The 22,810-nt window shown below is 38.6% G+C and overlaps 1 long non-coding RNA gene and 1 pseudogene across 1 annotated transcript; both read left to right on the forward strand.

Annotated features, from left to right (window-relative positions):
• Nucleotides 1-4,832: 4,832 nt before the first annotated feature.
• Nucleotides 4,833-5,657, forward strand: LOC120294622. The gene is made up of 2 exons (XR_005551862.1): nt 4,833-5,227; nt 5,314-5,657. It is a non-coding gene; the product is annotated as an uncharacterized LOC120294622 (long non-coding RNA).
• Nucleotides 5,658-9,423: 3,766 nt separating this feature from the next.
• Nucleotides 9,424-18,417, forward strand: LOC120294278 (annotated as a pseudogene).
• Nucleotides 18,418-22,810: the final 4,393 nt, after the last annotated feature.

Genomic DNA, 22,810 nt, shown 5'->3' on the forward strand with positions numbered 1-22,810 from the left:
TTCCGTTTCTGGGTTTATTGTTTGCTTGGAGTTTTATGTTTCAATGCCAAGTGAGAGCTATTATACTAGAGCAAAGATCACGTTTGCCGATCACTCGTGAAATGTACGAGTTGTAGGCACTGCAACAGTGTTTTGTCTCTTCATGTAATTGATGGATTTAGGTTGAATTCTACTGAAATGTATTAGCATTTGGACATTGACCCGTGGGGTCCTTGAGGAGATTTCCTATGTGGTAGCTCTCTTAGCATTTAGGGGAAGTTATGTTGTACTTGTTAAGGTTGTATTAAGGTCTACATGTTTAATTCAATTCTGAATGCAAGAAGAAAAGAACTTTCGAGTCTGTAGATGAGTAGGATGGTCTATGTGAGGTGTCCGTGGGAAATATACTGAATTGTAGAGTTTAGAAAAGTACTTTTCAGGTCTGGTGTTGCGATCATCAGCAATGTGAAAGTTAATTTTTTTTTCCTTGTTGTTGTGAGACAGTTGAACGGGGACTGTTGGAGCTTAGAAAACTGGGCATAGAGCACCAACTTTGGGAAGCGTCTCGCAAAGAAATTGGCAATGCCTCTTCTCTCTCGGCAGGCAACCACAACCATGGAACAGACTCAGATATCTCTCATGAGTAATGTCATGGGTACTTATGATCCACTCGTCAATTAGTTTTTCATTTGTTGTTGATTTATAGTTCTTTCGAGTTCAGCTTTCTTTTGTTTATATTGCTTCGCCACATGAAGTGCCATTCTTATGTAACTGCAAGATATTCGAATTTTGTAATGTCTAGAGCTGTGAGAACTGTACAATACCGACAGAGAATTCATTGTGAGATGTGAAAGCTTTCTTTGGAGGCTGTTGGGTTCTGCATCGTTGATTTAAATAAAAGTATTTTGTCCTTCATTATTGCATATATGGTTGAACTTGTAAAAGTGAAGAGCTTGAGGAGGGTCTTCCCGGATCTCATTATCAGACTAGCCTTGCCTGTGGTAGTTAGTGCGCATTGGCAGTACTCTCTGCTTTTCTCACTTGCAGAGGGAGCTTGGCTTGGGTGATCTGGCCTGGATATAGAGAATTGCAGGGTTGTTCTATCTTTCAAGTCACAATGACTGAGCTACCGCTGGTAATTGAAAACCCCCCCCATAGTAGTCATCATCCTACCTTTTGTATCGAGGCATGAAAAACTAATATCGAATTTAGCTTTCTGAGTTACGATAGGGTGACCCACCATTTAAGAATCCGACTTTTGTGAGAAGGTTATATCATTACGTAGCTATTACAATATCTGGAATCTCACAATGTAACAGCAACATGAGCAAGTGGAGGAAAGCAATTCACGTTAGGCTGGTTAACACCAAAGAAAGAACGCACTTTAAGAAAGCTGGCTTATTAAACTTGATGGACGACATGAACTATTATCATCCCTAAGCAGTGCATTTGAATTTGCATAACACAGACAAAAACTATGCTAAGTATTCATATACAAAACAAGTGAAAATTGTGATAGCACCAATGATTTTGCACAATTATATACGAAGAAATGCCTTGAATGATGCACATTTTACTAGAGTGGATTTGGATCCCGATTTATATACAACGGATTCTGATGATATAAGTGAGGAGGGTAATACTTCAAATGATAATGTAACATCTGATATGACACGTTTATATGATCAAATAACTATGAATTTAGGAAATAATTAATGATATTTGTAATTTTTAAGGATAATGTCCTTCTTTCCTCAAAGCATATGTTATCATGTTTTTATTGTAATGAAAGTATTCTTCTTGTAATTGAGAAAAAGAGCACGTAAATTTTTTTCATTTGATTTTTTTAGCAAAAAAAGAAATTTTAATTTTAATAAAATTATTTACACAACATCTTTAACATTGTTGTCAAATATAAATTAAAAAAGTTACAAACATTTTTCTTAATTTAAAAAAAATAAAAATATTTAGATTAATCACCAAAGGGGCTTTACAAATGTGTTTTCTACCAAATAGCATTTCTCTCAAAGTTGATTTTCAAAGCAAAATTTACCAAACAGTCTTTGCATTTCCTCCAAAGCCCTTTAGGCTAAACTGCTTTGCATTTTCTCAATGAGCTTTCCAAATGCCAAACCAAACGCACCCATTGATTAAGTGCCGTGGTGAGTGGAAGCTAACGATTCGTCACACAAGTTCTTCGAGGTCAGTAATGTCTGGATCTCTTGCTACGAGGCATTAGTCACAATCTAGGGGGGGGAAATTCAACGATGCGGCACATAGAGTCATTATATATTCTGTGCCCTCTCTATTGCACCCCAACTGCTCACGCTTGACTGATTCCGATAGCTTCTTTTCCTGCCAAAATATAATGGAGAGCTTGTGAAAGGTCGAAAAGAACATTAACAAAAGTTTGATGGAGTCACGAACTAATTGAACACGCAACATCACTAAATATCGTAGCGATAAGATGTTACCCATTTTCACTTGAATTATCAACATGGTAGTGGATTGAAATATTATATTCAAGGCCGGTTCGTCTGTGTATCTTTGTGCATGCTGTATCTCACATTAATTGCGCTTTGAGCGGTTAGGTATGGAAGGCATAAAGAGAACCAAATGCCTACGTCCTTCCTCACGTCACCCGTTGTCCTACAAGGGACGGGCTTTGCACCAACACGTTGGATCCTCAATCTACCTCAACCACAAGCACCGGTTGCAGACGTTCGTCTTATTTTTCCATGCACTGCACGATTCTCTCTCTCACTAGATATTAAATTGCCGACACAAAAGTTTGAATAATTGAATAGAGATTTTTGAGAGAGCTGGACCTATGTTGAATCCACAAGACAAAAGAATATGAGTGCCCATTCATTTTTTTAAAGTGAGTGATTGATTTTGTCCATCATGTTATAATGATATGAAATCTATATTATTGGCATTTCATTTGTGAATAATGATATCGCGGTCTCATGATTTTGGAGGTTGGGACACCTAGAGTGCCATAACTTGGCACAGAGGGACACTTAAGTGCCATAACTTTAAAATGGTACACTTAAGTACCAATATCGGAGTAAAATGGGACACTTAAGTGCCACTCCGGCGAAAATCCGGCCAAATGGCTGACGTGACAATTTTCCGGCGAGTTTGGTCCAAAACGGCGTCGTTTTGCACACTGACGTGGCGGAGAAAATGCAAAAACGACGCCGTTTCGTGTCCGACGTGTAAATAATAATATTAAAATTAATTAGATTAGATTTAAAATTAATTTTATTTAAAATATTCAAAAAATTAAAAAAAGAAAATTTTAAAAAAAATTTAAAAAATTTAAAAAATTTAAAAAATTAAGAAAAATTTAAAAATTTAAAAAATTAAGAAAAATTTAAAAAATTTAAAAAATTAAGAAAATTTAAAAAATTTAAAAAGTGGGGGGGAGATCAACGGGCGACCGAGGGTTGAGCCCTCGTCGCCTCCCCGCCGTCGTCGGGAAGGGCGGCGACGGAGGGGGAGGGTCACGGGGTCATCGACCCTCGGCGGCGACGGCGAAGGGCTGCGAGCCCTCGCTGGATCGCGGCGAGGGCCGCGACCCTCGCCCAGGCGGGCGAGGGCTCGCGGGCCCTCGCCGTCGGTCGGCCGGCCTCGTCGGCCCCCGGCCGGGGCCCGATGACCCCGCCGACCCTCCCCACTCCATCGCCGGCCCTTCCGGTAGCGGTGGGGAGGCGGCGAGGGGGGAGGCGGGCGAGGGTCGCAAGGTGCGGGCAAGGGTCGAGCCTTCGCCGCGATCCGGCGAGGGCTCGCGGCCCTCGCCATCGTCGGTCGGCCGGGGGTCGGCGACCTCGGCCGACCCCCCCCTCCGTCGTTGGCCCTTCCGGCGACGGCGGGAGGCGGCGGCGGCGAGGGCTCGGCCCTCGGCCACCCGTTGGATCTCCCCCTCCCCCTTTTTTTAATTTTAATTTTAATTTAATTTAATTTAATTTCTTAATTTCTTAATTTTTTTAATTTTTTTTGAATATTTTTTAAAATTTTTAAATTTTAAATAAAATAAAATATAATTAATTTTTATATTATTATTTACACGTCAGACGCGAAATGGCGTCGTTTTTGCATTTTCTCCGCCACGTTAGCGTGCAAAACGACGCCGTTTTGGACCAAACTCGTCGGAAAGTTGCCACGTCAGCCATTTGGCCGGATTTTCGCCGGAGTGGCACTTAAGTGTCCCATTTAACTTCGAAACTGGCACTCAAGTGTACCATTTTGAAGTTATGGCACTTAAGTGTCCCCCGGTGCCAAGTTATGGCACTTGGGCTGTACTTCTGCCCATGATTTTGCCTTCATCCATATGTTACCATTGATGGATGTGCCTAAATAGATGTAGCTTACATATCTGATGTGGTTTGGTCTCTAAGTGGGACTTTGCATCTCGAGAAAAGACTTTACCTCCAAAAATTTCCACCTAATGAAAATATTGTTTGGTAATCAATGTAAAATATACTTTTAAAAGCAACTTTGGACTGACAAGCCCTATCTTCTCTCCCAAACCCCAACCCCCTTAAATTCATTACAACCGTTGCCACCACTTACCGGCGGCCACACCACCATCCAGACCAGACCGAGACCTCCCCTTGTCCACTGAGAAAATATTGGATGGTCTCGGAACGCCAGGTCACCGTGCACCCCAACCAATGAGAAAGTGACGCATGGCTCCACGTGAGCACGAGCGGCCCCACTGATTTTTCTGCACAAAATATATTATTTTCCCTTTTCTATTTAAAAATTTACTGTCATCATAGACTTGTTGCTGCTTTTTTCTCTCTTTATCTTTTTTTGGAGTAGGCCTGCACGCATTAATGGCGCTTTCTCTCTCCTCCTTTCTGAAGAACGAATGGCCTTACGCTACAGCTTCCCTTCCCTCCTTTCTTTCCTTCTCAATTCAAAATTTTGGGTGAGAATTCACTCTCTACGTTGCGTTGCTTCTCCGGCTTGTTCCGGGGTTGGGTCATCTTTGCTCTCTGGCCCAAAGCACGTTGCTCCTCCGCCTTGCTCCGACGCTCACTCATCTTCGCTCTCTGCCCCAAAGCTTGTTGCTTCTTCGGCCTACGTCATTGTGTTCTTTCTCCGCCTTGCTCCGGTGTGGTTTCCAAGCGCAAGATGGTGAGGAATGTTCTTGCTGTAAGTCGCAGACTCCAAGCGACAAGAAGTTGCAGCTCTCTCCGATTTGGCTTCGGATTTGCTACGTTCGTGGCTCGTAACGGTGAGTGTTTTTTTTTTTTTAATTTATTTTGGTTGGTATAACAGTGAGTTGATTTGGCGAATGCTTGCTGTGACCGGCTGCACAAGCTGCTGGTGAAGAAGATGGAGGGGTGGACCGGCATGTGTAGCGACAAAGGTGGAGAGAGCGAGTGGAGGAAGGTGATGGAGGCATCGTGCGGAAAGATGGACGAGGAGGTTGGAGGGAATGGGGGGGACGCGTCGATGAGGATGGCAAGGTCGACGGTGGTGGTGGCAGTGGTGGGTAAGGAGGTGGCGATTTGAAACTTCCAATACGATTCAATCGTTTTCAGGCGATCGAATTTCTATCATTTCATTTCATCCAAATGAGATCATAAATGAGGAGAGTTATGGCTTTCGGCATTTTGTAAGTTTGACAATAAAGAGTGCCTGAGTGATATGTTTCCTGATCAGTTTTTTTTTTTTTTTTTTTTTAGACGTATTAAAATTTATCACGAAAATATAATAAAGTCTTAAAATTTCTAAGATTTAATGTATTAAAATTTATCACAAAAATATAATCAAGTCTTAAAATTTCAAAGTTTTAATCAAGTCCTAAAATTTCAAAGCTTTGTAAGTTGTCTAATTAACGGAATGGAAAGCATATTAAATTTGGAGGATGAGCATGGTAATTGAAGAACGCCACCGCCTGTACGCGCTTCATAATTGACCGACTTGGTGGGCATACGGTTTGTTGAGCACGATGTTGAGGAGGTTTCGCTGGATAGATCTTAAGGAAGGAATTCCGCATGAACATGATAGGATCAAACTTGTCCTGATCTTACACTTGGTTTTCGCTTAAGGATTCTCTCGTATAATGTCATGAGTCGTAACGGCTAGAGTTATATGCGGTGAAATTGACGAGGTTTATACAATTTCTTTGGCACGTTGAGATTCATTTGGTAATGTTTCTGTTTCGAAAAATAATTTTTTTTCAAAAATAATCTTTTCAATTTCTATTCATCGGAATAATTTTTTTTTTTATAAAAAAGACGTTTAGTAACTACACAAAATTTCTATTCTCAAAATAGTAAAAGAATAGGAATATATTCGGTACAATTCACAAAATTTATTATAATGTAGAATTTCTTTTCCTTGGGATTCATTTAGTAAAGCTTCTATTTCGGGAAATAATTTCTTTTCAAAAATAGTCTTTTTTATTTCTATTCCCTAAATAACATCTCAATAAAAGAACGCGTTTAGTAACTATACAAAATATCTATTATCGGAATGGTAAAATAATATGAATATATTTGGTACAATTCACAAAATTTATTATAATGTATAATTTCTTTTAATTTTTTCCTTATTCTTTCTTACGGCCATTGCCGATGACCACCAATGACGCCGCCCGCCACTCGTCACCATCCGTCGCCGTGGATCTGTAGTCAATCGCGGTTGTTGGTGGGCGATGAACAACGGGTAGCGGCAATCGGTGGTGGCGGGTGATGTCGTTGGTGGTCATCCATGGTGGGGGTGGTTAGTGGCAGCGGCATCGACAATCATTGGCGGCGACAACGTTTGGCAACGACAGCAGTAGGTCAACAATGGTGGGCAACGATGGTTGGTTAGCGGTAGGTGACAAACGATAGAGGGGGTGGTAGTCGATAAAGAAGAAAAGAAAAAAAAAAAAAAAAAAAAAACTTATTTCTATAAATTATTTTCGAGAATAAGAAATTACTTTTTCTACTTCTTGTTTTTATTCCAAATCTATTCCTCAACCACTTTTCTATTTCAGGGATTAAAAAAATTAATGATGTTACGAAATAGATTTTTATTTTTTTTTTGTTCTGAGGAACAGAAGAATAGAAATTATGAAAATAGAAACGTTACCAAATAGGGTCTTGATGGTTAGATGGGATAAGAACAAACGATAATATGCCAATTTGCCGACTAGAAAATGATATATTGTATCTTGCAGCAATGTGCTCCATCACTAATTGTAAAAAAGAAAATTATCAAAACAATTCTAAACTTATTGCAATTTTTTTAATTTAATCATAACTTTTTTTTTTTTTTTGTCAATTCAATTTTAAATATTTTGCATTTGTGCTAATTCAATCTATCCTATAAATTTTGGTAAACGGGTGCTAATATGGATGCTAGTCAACAATGGCTATTTAGTCAACGCTGATGTGTCAATTTTTAATATATATATATATATATATATTTTTTTTTTCTCTCTATTTTTTTTCTCTTTTCTTCTTCTGTTGGCTAGTAGCTAGAGGTTAGGGCTAGTGAGGTCGACCTCACGATGCTAGCCAAGGTCTCGCCTAGCCAAATTTGGGCAATCTCAACCTTGCCTAGCGATAACGAGGCTAGCCTTTACCTTTTGCCCTTGTTGTTGTGGTGCTGGCAAGGTCTTGCCCAACTAGATTTGGGTGAGGACGAGCCTCACCATGGTTGGGCAAGCTCGACCAGCCCTCACCCTCGCCGACATGGAGCTTGCCAAGCCATATTTGAGCGAACTAAACCTTGCCCTCGCCACCCCCTAGTCCAACCAATGAGATTGACTTTGCTGGCCTTAGTCTTTGGATAGGTGAGAAGAAGGATAAAAGAGAAAATGAAAAATTAAATAAACTAAAAAATTGAAACGATTGAGGACATAAATATTAAATTTTTTAAAATTGAATTAATAAAGGAATGATTTAGGGTCAAACCGGAAAAAATGCAATAAAAAACTTGATGATGACTTGAGTAGAAAATGTGATGAAGTCAGCAACATGCCTTTTCGGAATTGGCGTGCCGTTGTTAGTCAATATGGCGAAGTCCTTTTTTTTTTTTTTTTTTAAGTTTCTTTGGTCAATAAAGACAGCTTCTTCACGCTGGCCAAAGAGGAATTGGTGGTGACTAAGGGCGCGTTTGGTAATAATTTTATTCCCAAGAACAGATTGTGATCTGAAATGATTATTTTTTATTTTGTTCCCAAGAACAATTTCTAGGCATTTTAAACTGCTTGGTAACTATTCAAAATTTCTGATTCTGGAATAGAATTGCGTTTAGTATCGTACTTATTAATTCTGTTCCAAATCAATTTATTTTAATTTTTAAATAATTTTTTTACTTTTTACTTTTTTTTTTTCTTTTTTTCCTTTTTCTCTATTCTTCTTCTTCTTATGGCCGATCGCCGAACCCGGCGATCGGCTAGACGAGGGCCGGCGACCTCACCGGACCGTCACCGGCCCTCGTCGGCCGAGCCTTGCCAATAGTTGGGCAAGGCTCACCTAGCCCCGCCGAGGCTTGGCCTCGCTGGTGGCTAGGCGAGCCCCGCCTAGCCACCGGCTCACCTGCCACCGGTGAGGCTTGCCCAAGCTCGGCCACTAGCGGGGCTGGGCGTTGCGAGGCAAGCCTCGCCGGGGCCAAGCGAGCCTCGCCCAGCCACTGACGAGCTCGTCGGACCGATTCCGGTGACCGCAGCGGCGTACGGTGGGGGACGGTGGTGAACGGTGGCGGTGGGATGGCGGTCGATGGCGGTGGGACGGCAGTCGATGAAGAAGAAGAAGAAAAGAGAAGAAGAGAAAATATAAGAATAAAAAGAGTTGGTTTTGATTCTTTGATTTGTTTCCGGAACAAAAATCAATTTTTTTTTTATTCTTGATTCTGTGCCAAATCTACATTCGGGAACAAAAAAAATAGAAATTTGTTCCCGGGAACAAAAAATTTACCAAACGCGATTATGTTCCAAAACTACTCCCGAAAACAAAAAAATCAGAATCGGGTACTATTTGGATGATTACCAAACAGCCCCTAAGTAGTTTAATATTGTGCAACAAGCAGCTTTGATGCGCCACCATCATAGCTCAACTTTAGTTCTTGTTCTGATTTGACTGTCTGACTCACATGATTTATGCCCGGACATAACCGTGGGATTAATTTATACCAAGGCCAGTCGAATGTTATACCACGTTTGGCGCAATGAAATAGAACGGGAAAAAATAAAACAAAGTTGAGGAAGGAATGGAATAGAAGAAGCATTATAATTCTTGTAGTTGCTTGTTACGATGGAATAAGGTAAAAGGAATTTGTCGATTCCTTTTTTTGGGTTGAAAAAAATTGAAATGGAAGGAAATGGTATCGAAATGTCTAAAATATCTCAAAAATGTAATATATGAGGAAGAAAATAAGGGAAGCGCTCAAAGTAATTATTGTGATGATGTTATTATTATCAAGGTCATTTTCATGGGTGGAGCCTTGAAGTGGGCATTTTTCCTCTTATTTGGTGGAATGCTCATGTTATGCAAGGAGGTTATGCTCAGGGTCAAAGAGGTTAGCTTGCGATATACGAAACAACAATAGACAGCAAATAAAAATGACATATCAAGAAAACAGTTGCCAATAAATGAGCAATATAGATCAGCCTTAGTAGCAGGATTGTTCGTAAGTACTTATGGATAGAGAAAGTAGCAGTAGGACGGATGATCACTTATGTCATCTAAACTTAGAATTTTCCAGTCTTGGTTAGCTGTCAACACATTCAATTATGTCTCCTCTCTCCTTCAATTGGGTTGAGTTGCATATAAAGTTTACTCTTATTTTATGATAATAACAATTCATGTTTCGAAGTTAATTACTATATGGCTTTCTTAATACTATTGTTATGAATATGCATTCTAAATCTTTCAGAAGAAATAATAGGGGAAATGTAATTACGCTTGAAATAAATATTCATATTGGAATAATTTTGTTCTATCGAACACAATCTCATTTGAACAACATGAGACAAAACACGAATTGTAGAAAGACAAATCCAAATACAATATAACACGGTACACAATTTCATATATTAATAAGAATTAATGTATATAATAATTTTTCATCCTAATTCAATTATTCAATATTGGTGGAGGAAATTATGAGAATTTCTTCCAATTATTGAATGCCAATATTTTCTCACCAGTTAGGCCCAACCGTACCACTTTCCCTTCACGTGGCTAGTACTTCTAGTTCTTAATGAAAAGACGCAAACCAAGAACGGATTTGCCTATTCATCCCGCATAGACAGACATCATCAAGTTTTTTATGGTCGAAAGACATCATCAAGTTAAGACGCACGATACCTTAAGGAAAGAGACGGGGAGCGCCTAGCAGAAGAGAGATAGGGAAAATGGAAGAGGAAGCAGGGAACTTCATCAACGTGTGGCTCACGGTCCTCTCGTGTGTGTGCTACTAGTACTTCGTCTCCTCTAGCCTCCCGCCGGGCAAGCTCCGGCTCTTCTCTCTCCTCCCCATCTTCTCCCTCTTTACCGCGCTCCCCCTCCGGCTCTCCACTGTCCTCCCCACCGGCATCACCTCCTTCTTCATCACCTAGCTCGCCTCCTTCAAGCTCCTCCTCTTCTCTTTCGGCAAGGGCCCCCTCTCCTCCAGTCTCGATTCCCATCCCGACCCATCAAAGTCCCTCTTCCTCTTCATACTCTTCACATGCTTCCCTATCAAAATCAGGCAAGCGCAAGACTACCCTGTTGGATGCAAATCGCGCAATCCCAAGATCTCCATAACCATAACAAGAACATGCATAATTGAGTAAAAAGATTAATGTACCTATTTTGGGATCCATCGTTCTTGAAGCGAAAGTGGAAACACAATATTCCACGTGTAAGTCATTCTCCTCTATTGCCCTCCATATCACTGGCTCAATGAGGCGGTCCCCTCACGTTTAGCGTTAGATAAACACTCCTTAGGTGATGATACATATGAGAATTAGGGTTAGATGAGAGACTTGAGCACTATTTATAGAGTTTCCAGCCATGCCCCCTCATTACAGGCCAGGCTCAACTCGGCCCACACTAGCCAACCCCATATTAGACTAATTAAGAAACATTTTATCTCACCTTATACCAACCATGTTTTACGGTAACCGTAAAAACAGTAAATTATAATATCAATTAATGTAGTCCACATTAGGAGAACTCTTACATTCTCCCACTTGGACTATATTAATTGAAATCATACTATATATGCGTACATTTGGTCCAGAGATATTTCTTAATAGTCAATCATATCTCATAAAGTCTTAAACACTGAATCATTGCGGCAATTGCATGTATACACACAAAGCCTTCCATTGTCACGAGTGACATTCATGTCTAAACATTTAACTTTTTCCTTCAACACATTTTCTTGTTGTTTTAGAACAATATTTTCTTTTTTTAAGTTCGGAAATCCTTTTAAGAAGTCTTAAGGCTAAAACACAGCTCATCAATATACTTAGAAATCTTGACAGGAATTTTAAAATTACTTACCTCAAATTCACTGTCTAAGTCTGATTGCGCCATTAGACACAAATTGGCATATTCATCATCACTTTCTTCACACTCTGTATCACTCCACATTTTGGCTTTGAGAGCCTTTCGAGACTTTTCAGCTTTTCCTTTCTTCTTCTTTAGAAGAGGACAGTTGGGTCTCGATGTGTCCCTTTTTCTTACATTCAAAGCAAACTATATCTTTCTTTGATTCATCATCATCACTTGACTTGATTCTGTTTGTCTGAAAACTTTGTTTCTTTGAGTTGAATCTTCTTCCTTTTCTATTTAGCTTTACGAATCTTCTTATCATGAGAGCAAGCTCCTCATCGCCCATACATGGTCACGAGTGCTCTCAACTTTATTGATATGGATTCAATATGGTAGTGTGTCAAATGGATAACATCTCTCATAGAGAGATCCCATTTGTCAGTCACCATTCTCTTACCTTAGGCGTCACAAAAAAACTTGTGGCACTAGAGAATGTTTTTATAGTTACAATGAACTCACATATGTCTTGTCCTTACGGTTAATCTTTCTTTATGTATCACAAGACATATGCACAAGACTAATAACTGGATGCCCCTAGTCTTCACTCAAGATTTATATAGTACCTTGAAACTTTATAAATATGTATTCGATATAATAACAACACATTCAAAAATATTTTATTGAATGCAAAAGTTGATACATATCAAACCGTTACAAAGTGTAACGAGCATAGATAAAACATTTATCAGAGTAAAGCCAAAATAACTCCCACTAAACAACAGCATCTCACGATGCTCCTAGGCCCATGCTAATGACATGTCGCTCAAATACACATCAACGTAGGCCTTTAGTTAGTGGATCTATAATCACATCATCTATAGAAATATGTTATATTATAACGTCACATTTTTGTACCGTTTCTTTATGATAAAAAATTTTGACCGCCATATATTTAGGCCCATTGAGACCTCTATAGTAAACAAATACTACTACAAATTTATTGTCTCAATACAACCATATGGGTCTATCCATAAAGTTAAAAACAGTCAACTCCTTCGTGAGCTTCCGGAGCCTAATGGCTCAAGTAACAACCTAAAAGAATGTTACAAACTATGTTTACATAGTAGAAGATGACATAGAACTTTATTTACTGCACTTATTGTTAACATAAATATGTATTCTATTATTGATCACATATCATCTTAACAAACGACAAAATTTACATCTGAATACCCTACTAGTTGTAAGAATTGAACATGTTTATAAATCAGCATATAATCTCTTGTCTTATTTAAGTACCTTAAAATCTTCTTGGCAGTCCTGAATTTAACTGATACCTGCCTAGAAGTCCCATCGCAAAGACGATATTTAGTCTAGTGCAAATTTGAGCATACATTATACTTTCAAGTGTGTTGACACAAGGTACACCATTTAACTAGATTTTCTCAATATCTAAATAAGGATAATGTAATGGATTCAGTCCACACCCTTAACGAAGGAACAATTTCTGGCTTGCAATGATGTATATTAAATATTTCCAAAATACAATCAACAAATGTCCTCTGAGATAAATATAATAAAATCCAATATTTATATGGTGAAAACAATGCTTATGGACCTCAGTATAAAAGACAAAAGATGCCTCAAGGTCACTACTTGTAAACAAAATATCATGTATATAGAGTATGAGAAAAATAAATTTCATCCCACTGATCTTGCATTATATTGAATTACTTTATTCCCAATTGAACAAAATAACAACATTATGAAACTTTTAATAATATTGTCTGGAAACTTTCTTAAGACTATGAATAAGACTTTTCAGTCTACACACAAGTTTACTTGAATCTACTGCAAAATCTTCCAGTTGTACTATATAGATTTTGCATCTATTTGACGTAACTCCATATCAAAAAGAGCTATTAATGTCACGTTCACTCTGAAAGAATCTTTAAAAAATATTAGAAAAGAATAATTATTTCTTCACTATTAATTATCCAGCCCTCTTTCAGAGTGAAAACATTAGTTACCATTTTGGCTTTAAATTTCATAATATTTCTTTGAAATCCTTTTAGTTTTGTACGCTAATTTGCAACTAATGAACTTGTGATCTTTAAACAAGTTAGTAAGTTTCCAAACATTATGATGTTCATAGATTGTATATCATCTTTTATGGCATCTAATCACATACTTGATTGAGGATAAAAACAACATTTATTTATGTTGCTAAATTAACCATGTAGTGGATATTGTAGTCATGCTCTCACAAATAGACTATATAATCTATCGAAATAACTGATCATCTTTTCCTAACAAATCTCCTGAGTAAAGCTACAACCACTTCATTCTATACTTGAGAGGTTTAAAAAAAAATTCATTATAAATTATATCAAGAATAGTACCTTAAACTTCAACAAGTTTAGTCTATGGTACATGAGATTCCATAATTGTCTGTACCACAATTATCTGTATAGGTAAAGACAAAGACATAGTGATTTTTCATCGTATTAGTATCCTTAATAGTCCAAGAGCAGCTATCCTTTACAATTACGTCGAACTGTAGAAACTTTACAGTATGTGATTTCATAATACTTGTACCTTCTTTAGGGTCATAAAATTGATATCTATTTTAACAATCTGGGTAAGATACAAAATAATTCTGAGTGGATCTAAATTCCAATGCCATGACACCTCTAAATTTCATATGATTCAAGTAATTTATGTTTAGTCTATAACTCAAAAGAAGTTTATGAAACAACTTTTGTATGTGAAAATGTTGCTTTCAAAATATCAGCCCATAGAAGACCGGATAAATTAGTCTTACTAATCATACTCATCACCATGTTCAATATGGTGCATTTATGCCTTTCGGCCAAATCTTTTTGTTAGAATTTTCAAGCATAGTAATTAAGTTACCACAATAGAATTTACCAAATATTTGACAAATGACCCTTTAAGCTATTTCGCATTGTTATACTTGCCAAAATACTCACGGCCACTATTAAGCCTGACAACCTTTTAAGACTAATTGTAATTATTTTATTCTTTATCTCGATAATTTTACTTCCACAATAATCTATAGAAGTCTATAGATAACTGTTAAAAGTAGACAGAATATCAACATTGTCAACTTTTCTACTCTTTCTTTAGACATGTGTGAGATTATTCCTTAAATAGAAAATTTTCGGAAACAACCTCTTTAACCATATACGAGATGTATATGTCATTAGAACTTAAACATAATCTTTGCAAATGTGTCCTAAATTCGATATTAGACAAGACATAATTACAAGCCACTAAGGCTTCCATCATCTTATAGCAGTGCAATTCACAGGCAAACCACATTTCAAGTTTCCTGATTGGAACGCTTCATGGACAGTAAGCAAATTTTATTGCTCTTTTCCCAAGCAGCAAATCATATGTCCACTACTTAAAATTTGAAGCAATAAAAATCTCAATAATAATGGAGTTATTAATTACAGAAAATGTGATTGAAAAAACAAGTAATGTATATAATTAGCATCATGTGAGTACCGTGTAACTTGATGTACAAATACACATCTAGAGAGTTACACGAATAATCATATAATCACATTTGTGCAAAATACATGGCATATAGTTGTACACTTCCCACATGATAGCGGTTATGAGAATATATTCTAATCTTTGTGAATTTATCACCTTTGGGAGTATGAACCACAAGAATCAATCACTTCTCCACCACACCATCATGCATCTCTCCGTGAACTAATACACAATCACCTCATTTGGGAGTATGACCATGCATTAAATCATGAGACATCTCAATTATTATACGAGACCGATATTTCTCAAACCCAATCAAGCGTGCCACTTTGGCGGTCACTACTCAATTGAATCCTTGAAACTCTCTCATATCAGGAATATAAACTTTACTTCTCATATACACCATATACATGTGATTTTAACTTTAATGATATGTGCAACATATCACTGAAATCCCATATGATGCTAATTACACTGCCTTATTCATTAATAAAAATTAATCATATATATATAACCTGAAAGACAGACTCCAATGAGATCACCAATTACAGTAACACAAGAAACTTCTCATAACATAGAAGCAAGCATCTCTTGTGTACCTCGATTATAGATTACCAGAACAACATAAAAAGAATGTTGATCCAGAGAATCTATCAAAAGTTAACATCAATAGCAATATAGGGTACCACAGATCGACAAGCCTAACAACTGATCAACTATTACTTATGAGTTTCAAAAGGCAAAAAATGAATCCAAGGCCAACAACTAATTTATTAACCAATTTTTTTTTAAGTAACAAATTATCATTGTAATCAACTAGTGGTCTATTAATTAAGTCAAACCAGAGAACCAAATATCTAAACCTTTAACAGTAAATACTATTGCTCTGCGTAAATGTTATCATACTCCTAATCAATTAAAAATAGTCAATTTAATGGACATTAACAAATGACCAGATGAGTTTAGATACAATATGTAATGACTTAATTGATATGCAATACCCACATTCAACAGATCTGTTAATTAGTACAATCAGTTTGGTCACAGGTTCTTAAGACGTCCATCATTCAAAGGTTACCAACATGTAAAGGAATATGCATGAGTAACCAAAAGTTTCATAACCTTTTGCCGTTTCTCATCACTTCAATACATAATTCAATTATTATCCCATAATGGTTGTATCTCATTAAGCCAGCTTCAGTTCACAATAAATTTTTATTTTTATTAATGAATCACACCATTATAATGTTTATATGATAACATACCTGTAATCCAACACTTGTATTTCCAAAATCACAGAAAATACAAGAAAAATACGCAAAAATACACTAAAAATACACGTATTTAGGGATTTGTATGTATTTTCACATCCATAAAATCATCAAACATATAAAATAAATACACCACAAGATAGAGAATGAACATGCGAATCCAACGCCGCCAGCCATGCGCTGATCCGATGCTCCACGAGCCTGCACGCACCACCTAAGTGCATGGCGCGTGGAGCCCACGAGCTAGCGTATCTTAACTGGTCAAAACCAGTCCAACCGGTAGCGGTCCGATCGGTTCCCGATTCAACTGGTTGACCGGGTCGGGTCGGGTCGGGTTGGCCGCCAATTGGGTCCGGTCGCTAATGTCACTATGGCGTCAGCATACGTGCGTGTGTCGCACATGCAAGCCGCGCCCGCACGTGAGGGCGTGTGACCTCGCGTGACCATGCGTGGGGCGCGTCTCCTACACCCTGACAGCGCGTGGCCGCACGTGAGGGCGCGTGCGGAGTCCTCCGGCGATGCGCCGCCCACGGATCTGCTCGTCTTGTCGAGCCCAGTCCGAATTTGTGATTTAATTTTATTTTTATTGAACAAAAAATCACGAAAATCACAAATTATGGCAAAAATTTTATGCGTTCGAGTTCTAGGATTATGGTTGCTCTGATACCACATGTTGGATGCAAATCGCACAATCCCAAGATTTCCATAACCATAACAAGAACATGCATAATTGAGTAGAAAGATTAACGTACCTGTTTTGGGATTCATCATTCTTGAAGTGGAAGCGGAAACACAATATTCCATGCACAAATCATTCTCCTCTATTGCCCTCCGTATCATTGGCTCAATGAGGCGGTCCCCTCACGTTTAGCGTTAGGTAAATGCTCATTAGGTCATGATACATGTGAGAATTATGGTTAGAAGAGAGACTTGAGCACTATTTATAGAATTTCCAGCCAGGCCCCCTCATTACGGGCCAGGCTCAACTCGGCCCACACTAGACAGCCTCATATTAGACTAATTAAGAAATTTTCTATCTGACCTTAGATCAACCATGTTTTACGGTAACTGTAAAAAAAGTAAATTATAATATCAATTAATGTAGTCCATATTAGGAAATTTTTTACATATCCATCTCTCCAAACCCCCAAATTGCCCCTCAATTTGCCCTCAAAACTGCTCCTTTGCAGGATCTCAATCCTTGTGTACGATCACCAGGACAAGCTGCTATTGCAGGTTGGGCATGTTTATTCGGTTTCCTGTGTCGAATTTGAATAAGATTTGAGGTCGATGTTGATGTCTATTCATGTTACTGCGAGAGTTTGTTTATTTTCACGGGTTCCTGTTATTTTCGAATTAGTTGCAATTGATTTCATTTCATTCGTGTTGGAATTGAGGAACTGTGCTTGTAGGGGCACCCAAAGCAGGTCCTGCTTCTCTATCCGTGCATGCTTTATCTCTACGTCGACATGATCGTGGGGCTGAGCAACGCCGCCGCGCGCTGTCCTCGGCGTCGAGCTTCAGATGCCCTCCGACGAGCCCTACCTTTCCACGTCGTTCCAAGATTTCTAGGGCCGGAGGTGGAACCTCACCGTGACCAACGCCCTGCGGCACACCGTGTACAAGCCCCTGAAGTCGTTCCTCGAACCGCACTTGTGGGCTGCATGGGCGACGGCGGCTGCGGTCATGGCGGCGTTCCTCGTGTCCGGGCTTATGCACGAGCTACTGTACTATGACGTGACACGTGCGAGGCCTACTTGGGAGGTGACAGGGTTCTTCGTGCTGCAGGGGGCGTGCGTGGTGGTGGAGGTGGCGGCGAAGGCGGCGGTGGGGGAGAGGTGGAGGCTGAGCAGGGCGGTGTTTACGCCGCTGACGGTGGGGTTCATGGCGGCGACCGCCATGTGGCTGTTCTTCCCGCAGCTGATCAGGAAACGGGGCGGACGCGAGAGCCATTAAAGAGTGCAAGGCTTTCGTGGAGGGGCTGAGGCCCAAGTTCTGACACGCGGTACGAGGCATTTGGGGTATATTTAATGTGCACAATGTTGTTCTTACGAAATCGGTTAATCACATTTCAAAAATTTTCAAAGCTAACATTGGGTCCTCAATTACTGGGAAAAAAAATTGGCATTGGTCTTTAAGAAAACACAATCTTTAGTCTATGTATATGTTTTTCATAATGTAATTAATTATGTTTGACTTTCACTACATTCGCATTCAATGAATCGGTACAAAAATTAACCCAAATAGTTGCTCATCATAATCTTTTTTGTTACTCATTATTCTATTGGTCATGATAATGAATGCGGTCCTTTATTCTCAATGATGCTTTTCTTTTGTCTATTGGTCACGCAATTAGACCTACCTGGAAGATTATATAATTGTCTTAATGTGGTGCGGCATTGTTATCATATGTATAGAAATGCAATTTGCTCTTCGACCATGCAAATTCCAGCTCTCACTAATAAAAAAATTGCCCTTTGAAGCTCGATAAAATTACATTCCTACTGTCATGAGTTTTCAGACAACCATTTTGCTCCATTTTGTCGGAGATTGTATCGTTACTCTTTCAAATAATGTTATACTAGGACCAGTCTACTATAACATGAAGACATCAAGTTCTTATGCTTAGAATCGTCGGATCATCACAATTAAATTTCAGCCATTGATCATTAACGGTTGAGAGTCATTATTGGAGATGCCTCACAGCATAATAGCCTAGTTCATATAACTAGGTTGTCAAGAAATTTGTTGAACTAGAATTTAGGTTCAGAGAATGTTTATGCTCCATGGTAGATGCTCATTCCTTTAGAGCGACGCAAAATTGAATAAAAAGTGAGGATGTAATTACAAACAGCTTAAGTTAGGGGACTGCACAAATAAAATCAAATCTGAGGACTCAATAGAAAAAAGAGTGCAAGTTGCAACGATCCACAAGTGGTACTCTTTTGGGGAAAACTCCATCTCAACTTTATTCCCGTTATCGTCCTGCATATGTCCCTTTATACTTCCTCTTTTTTTTTTTTTTTTTTTATCAAATATTTCCCTCACTTTAGAGTCCTCCAATTTGCACTTTAATTTTCGTTAATAGATTTCGATTGGGCCAAAATGCCACTACTCTTTAAAAAGTGCCAAACGTACTTTCTAAGCCCACCTCGATCTTCTTTTATTGAGAGAAGGTAACATACGGCACAGTATTCAATGGTTAGGCAGCATGACATCATAAGCTAACTTTAGCATTAATTTTTTTTTTCAAATCCAATAAAAATTGATACTTGTTCATGACGCGGCACATAAATGAAAACATCTTTCTCTGGTCGCAACAGTGGGGGAATCTCTCTTTCTTTGCCCTGTTCTGTTGCAGCAAATGGACGAGCCGCAACAAAGTGAGTGGCTTGGCCATGGACGGCAACGACTGCGAGCCACCGCAATGACAATGGGATGGCTGGGCCATGGATGTGCGGTAGTGGTCGGCTTGGATGCAGTGCCGGCGACTCTGCTGGTGACTCTGATGGAGGGAGTGGCCGTGGATGGAGAATGAAGAAGAGACCAAAAAAGAAGGGCTGGTTTTTAATTCTTTTATTTGTTTGCCACGTCATAGACATGTCAATTATTCATTGGATTTCAGTACAAAAATGCATGCCACATCAGCTTATGATGCGATTTTAACTAACCACCGAATAATTTCTAGCAATATATCAAAAATTATAGAAATAGCTTAGAGTGCGTTTGATTGGATTTCTAGGGAAAGTTTTGGGAAAATGCAAAAGATTTTAAGTTAAAAATTTTTTTCAAAAATGAAAATTATGTTTGTTAAATTATAATTTAAAATCCATTGTGAAGTACTTTTGAGTAAAATAGTACTTGGATAAGGATTTTAATTATTTAAAAAAAAGAAAAAAAAACAATTGGCCCTTTGCCGACTAAGGGTAGGCCATCGCCGATAATCCAAAGGCCATTGCCGATAATCCAGATCTATTGTCGATAACTGTCGTCTAAGGTCGCAAGACCTCAAACAGCCCCTGGAGACCATTGGCGAGGGCCACTTCGGGTCAAGTGACCCCAGCGCGGGTCATGTGCTACTAGGGGTCATGTGACCTACGTAACCCCTTACAACTTCGAAAGTCACTTGAACCTGACGAGGGCTAGCTGGGTCATGCGACCTTCATAGCCGTAACAACTTGCATAACTCGTTACAGCTCAGAAGGTCACTCGAATCCAACAAGGGCCAGTTGGGTCTTGTGACCTACGTAACCCCTTATAGCTTCAAAGGTCACTCCAACTCGATGAGGGCTAGCTAGTTCGCGCAACCCTCGCTAGGGGTCACTTGACCCCAACAAGGGCTAGTTGGGTTTCTTAACCCCAAGTAGCCCCTTGCCGAGGTCATGTGACCACCGAGGGTTGTCTGCCGTCTAGATTAGGCGACCTCGTCCAGCCTTGTGAGGGTCATGCAACCTAGATGATACTCACCTACACGGTCGCTTGGTTCACTGCGACTAGGGGTGAGCAATTTCAGGTTCCGGTTCGATTCCGTCTAGAACTTGGAATCTACCCTCGGGTACAGATTCCTCATTTTTTGAAACCTAAAACCTACCCTCGGGTACAGGTTCCTCATTTTTTGAAACTAGGAACTTACCCATCAGAACCAAGAATCTCGAACCTACCCTGTCAAAAGTTCCAGGGTCGGTTCCAGGTTCCTACAGGTTTTTTTTTTTTTTTTTTTACTTTTAGATTTGAACTACAATGTACGCGCTTTACCAAAAAAAAAAAAAAACTATAACGTACGCACATACTCTACGATAACTTCCCACATCTTAGCAAACATAGTATATACCAATGCCAACTGCCAAGAATTTGGACATACATAATCAAAACCAATAAGAAGTTTCCAAAGAGGAAAGGAGGGGCTTGATTAACTATATTATTGTGCCCACATAAGTCAATATATGTACACTAAAGTTTAAATCGTCACATTTGCTATATGTCATATGCCTTATCAACTGAGTCAAATGAAAATGATTAAGCAAAATATACTAAAAGATGAAAAACCAGAAGTGCCAACAAGACAATGAAGCACATGAAAATGATGAAGCAAAATATACTAAGGAGATGAAAAACCAGTTTTGCAACAAGATCTCAAATTTTCATCTACTCCATAGTGTGAACTCTGCAACATTTCCCTATGATTCCTTTGGCACAGCAAAACCCTGCAAAGACATGGATAAAAATCAGTCAAAATCCTAAGTAAAGACACATCCAAAAATCAATATCGATAATACTCCATGAAGCATGTCATTTTGCCCATCTAAAGTCTCCTAAATTCTTTAACAACATAGTTCAAAAATTCAATGTACATAAGAGTAGCCTGCATTAAGATTACGATAAACAAAGTTGCTCATCAATCAACTTCTGCGTAGTTAAAGCAGCACAAAGCCAACAAAAAACCTTGCTTGACTTCTCAACCGCTGGACCCATTATAGATGTGACACCACCAACTCTAATTATCGACGATAATCTTCGCATTAAGACCAACCATATCTGAAGAAGAAGAAGAAGAAGAAGAAAAGGTTAAATAAAATATTCACTTATCAGATTTACAAAAAGAATTACAATATATAAAGATATAAATATTATTTACCCAACTAAAATTGTTCTGCGTTCTCGATACACTCTTCAACATCAAGCGGTACACGAACGGCTCTCAACCAATCTTGAGTGCAAATCAAAGCTTCCACTACTTTGGGAGTTAAAGAACTTCGAAAGCCATCAAGCACACGACCCGATGTACTAAAAGTTGGCTCTGAAGCAATGTTAGTCACAAGAATGGACAAAATATCTCGAGCCATCAAATAAATGATCTTATATTTTGAGCCATTAGTCTTCCGCCAAATCAAAATGTCAAGACCAAGATCCTTTTCATGTTTTTCTTGAAGATACTCATCAAGCTCGGACTTGTTGTTATTGCACCATTGTTTATTCGAGTATAAAAACATTTTCTTCCAAGCTTGGTTGTCATATTTCTTTATTCATTCATTACCACCCATATCGGTATTGGAATTGGAACTACTACTACTTGCACCTAAATTATGGTCACCAAAATCTTGATCACTTGAAATAAGATAAGATTGTTCATAAAATTCATACAAACGCTCCAATGCATCTAGATATGGTTTTTTACCTTGTAATGCAATCTCTTTAATTTTGATTCATCATCATAAATTGATTTCCAAATCGACGAACCATATCTCGCGCATGAGATCGGGTTGGCCAATTTCACATAAATCACGAATCGGATCTCGAGCGGGAGATCGGATTGGCAATTTTTTTAAAGTAATTGCGAGTCGGATTTCGAGCTTGAAAATCGGATCGACAATCACTAGTTGCAATTTCATATCATGGAATTTCAATTTCACATTAAAGGAATAATTACACTAAAAAGATAAAATAAAATAGCAAAAATAATAAAACAAAAATAAGATAAAGAAAATACCTAAATTTTCTTTTTTTTTCTTTTTTTTTCTAAAAAGAAAAGAAAACAAAGCC

Source organism: Eucalyptus grandis, chromosome 6 (genome assembly GCF_016545825.1).
Source record: "Eucalyptus grandis isolate ANBG69807.140 chromosome 6, ASM1654582v1, whole genome shotgun sequence".
In the NCBI taxonomy this organism is placed as follows: Eukaryota; Viridiplantae; Streptophyta; class Magnoliopsida; order Myrtales; family Myrtaceae; genus Eucalyptus; species Eucalyptus grandis.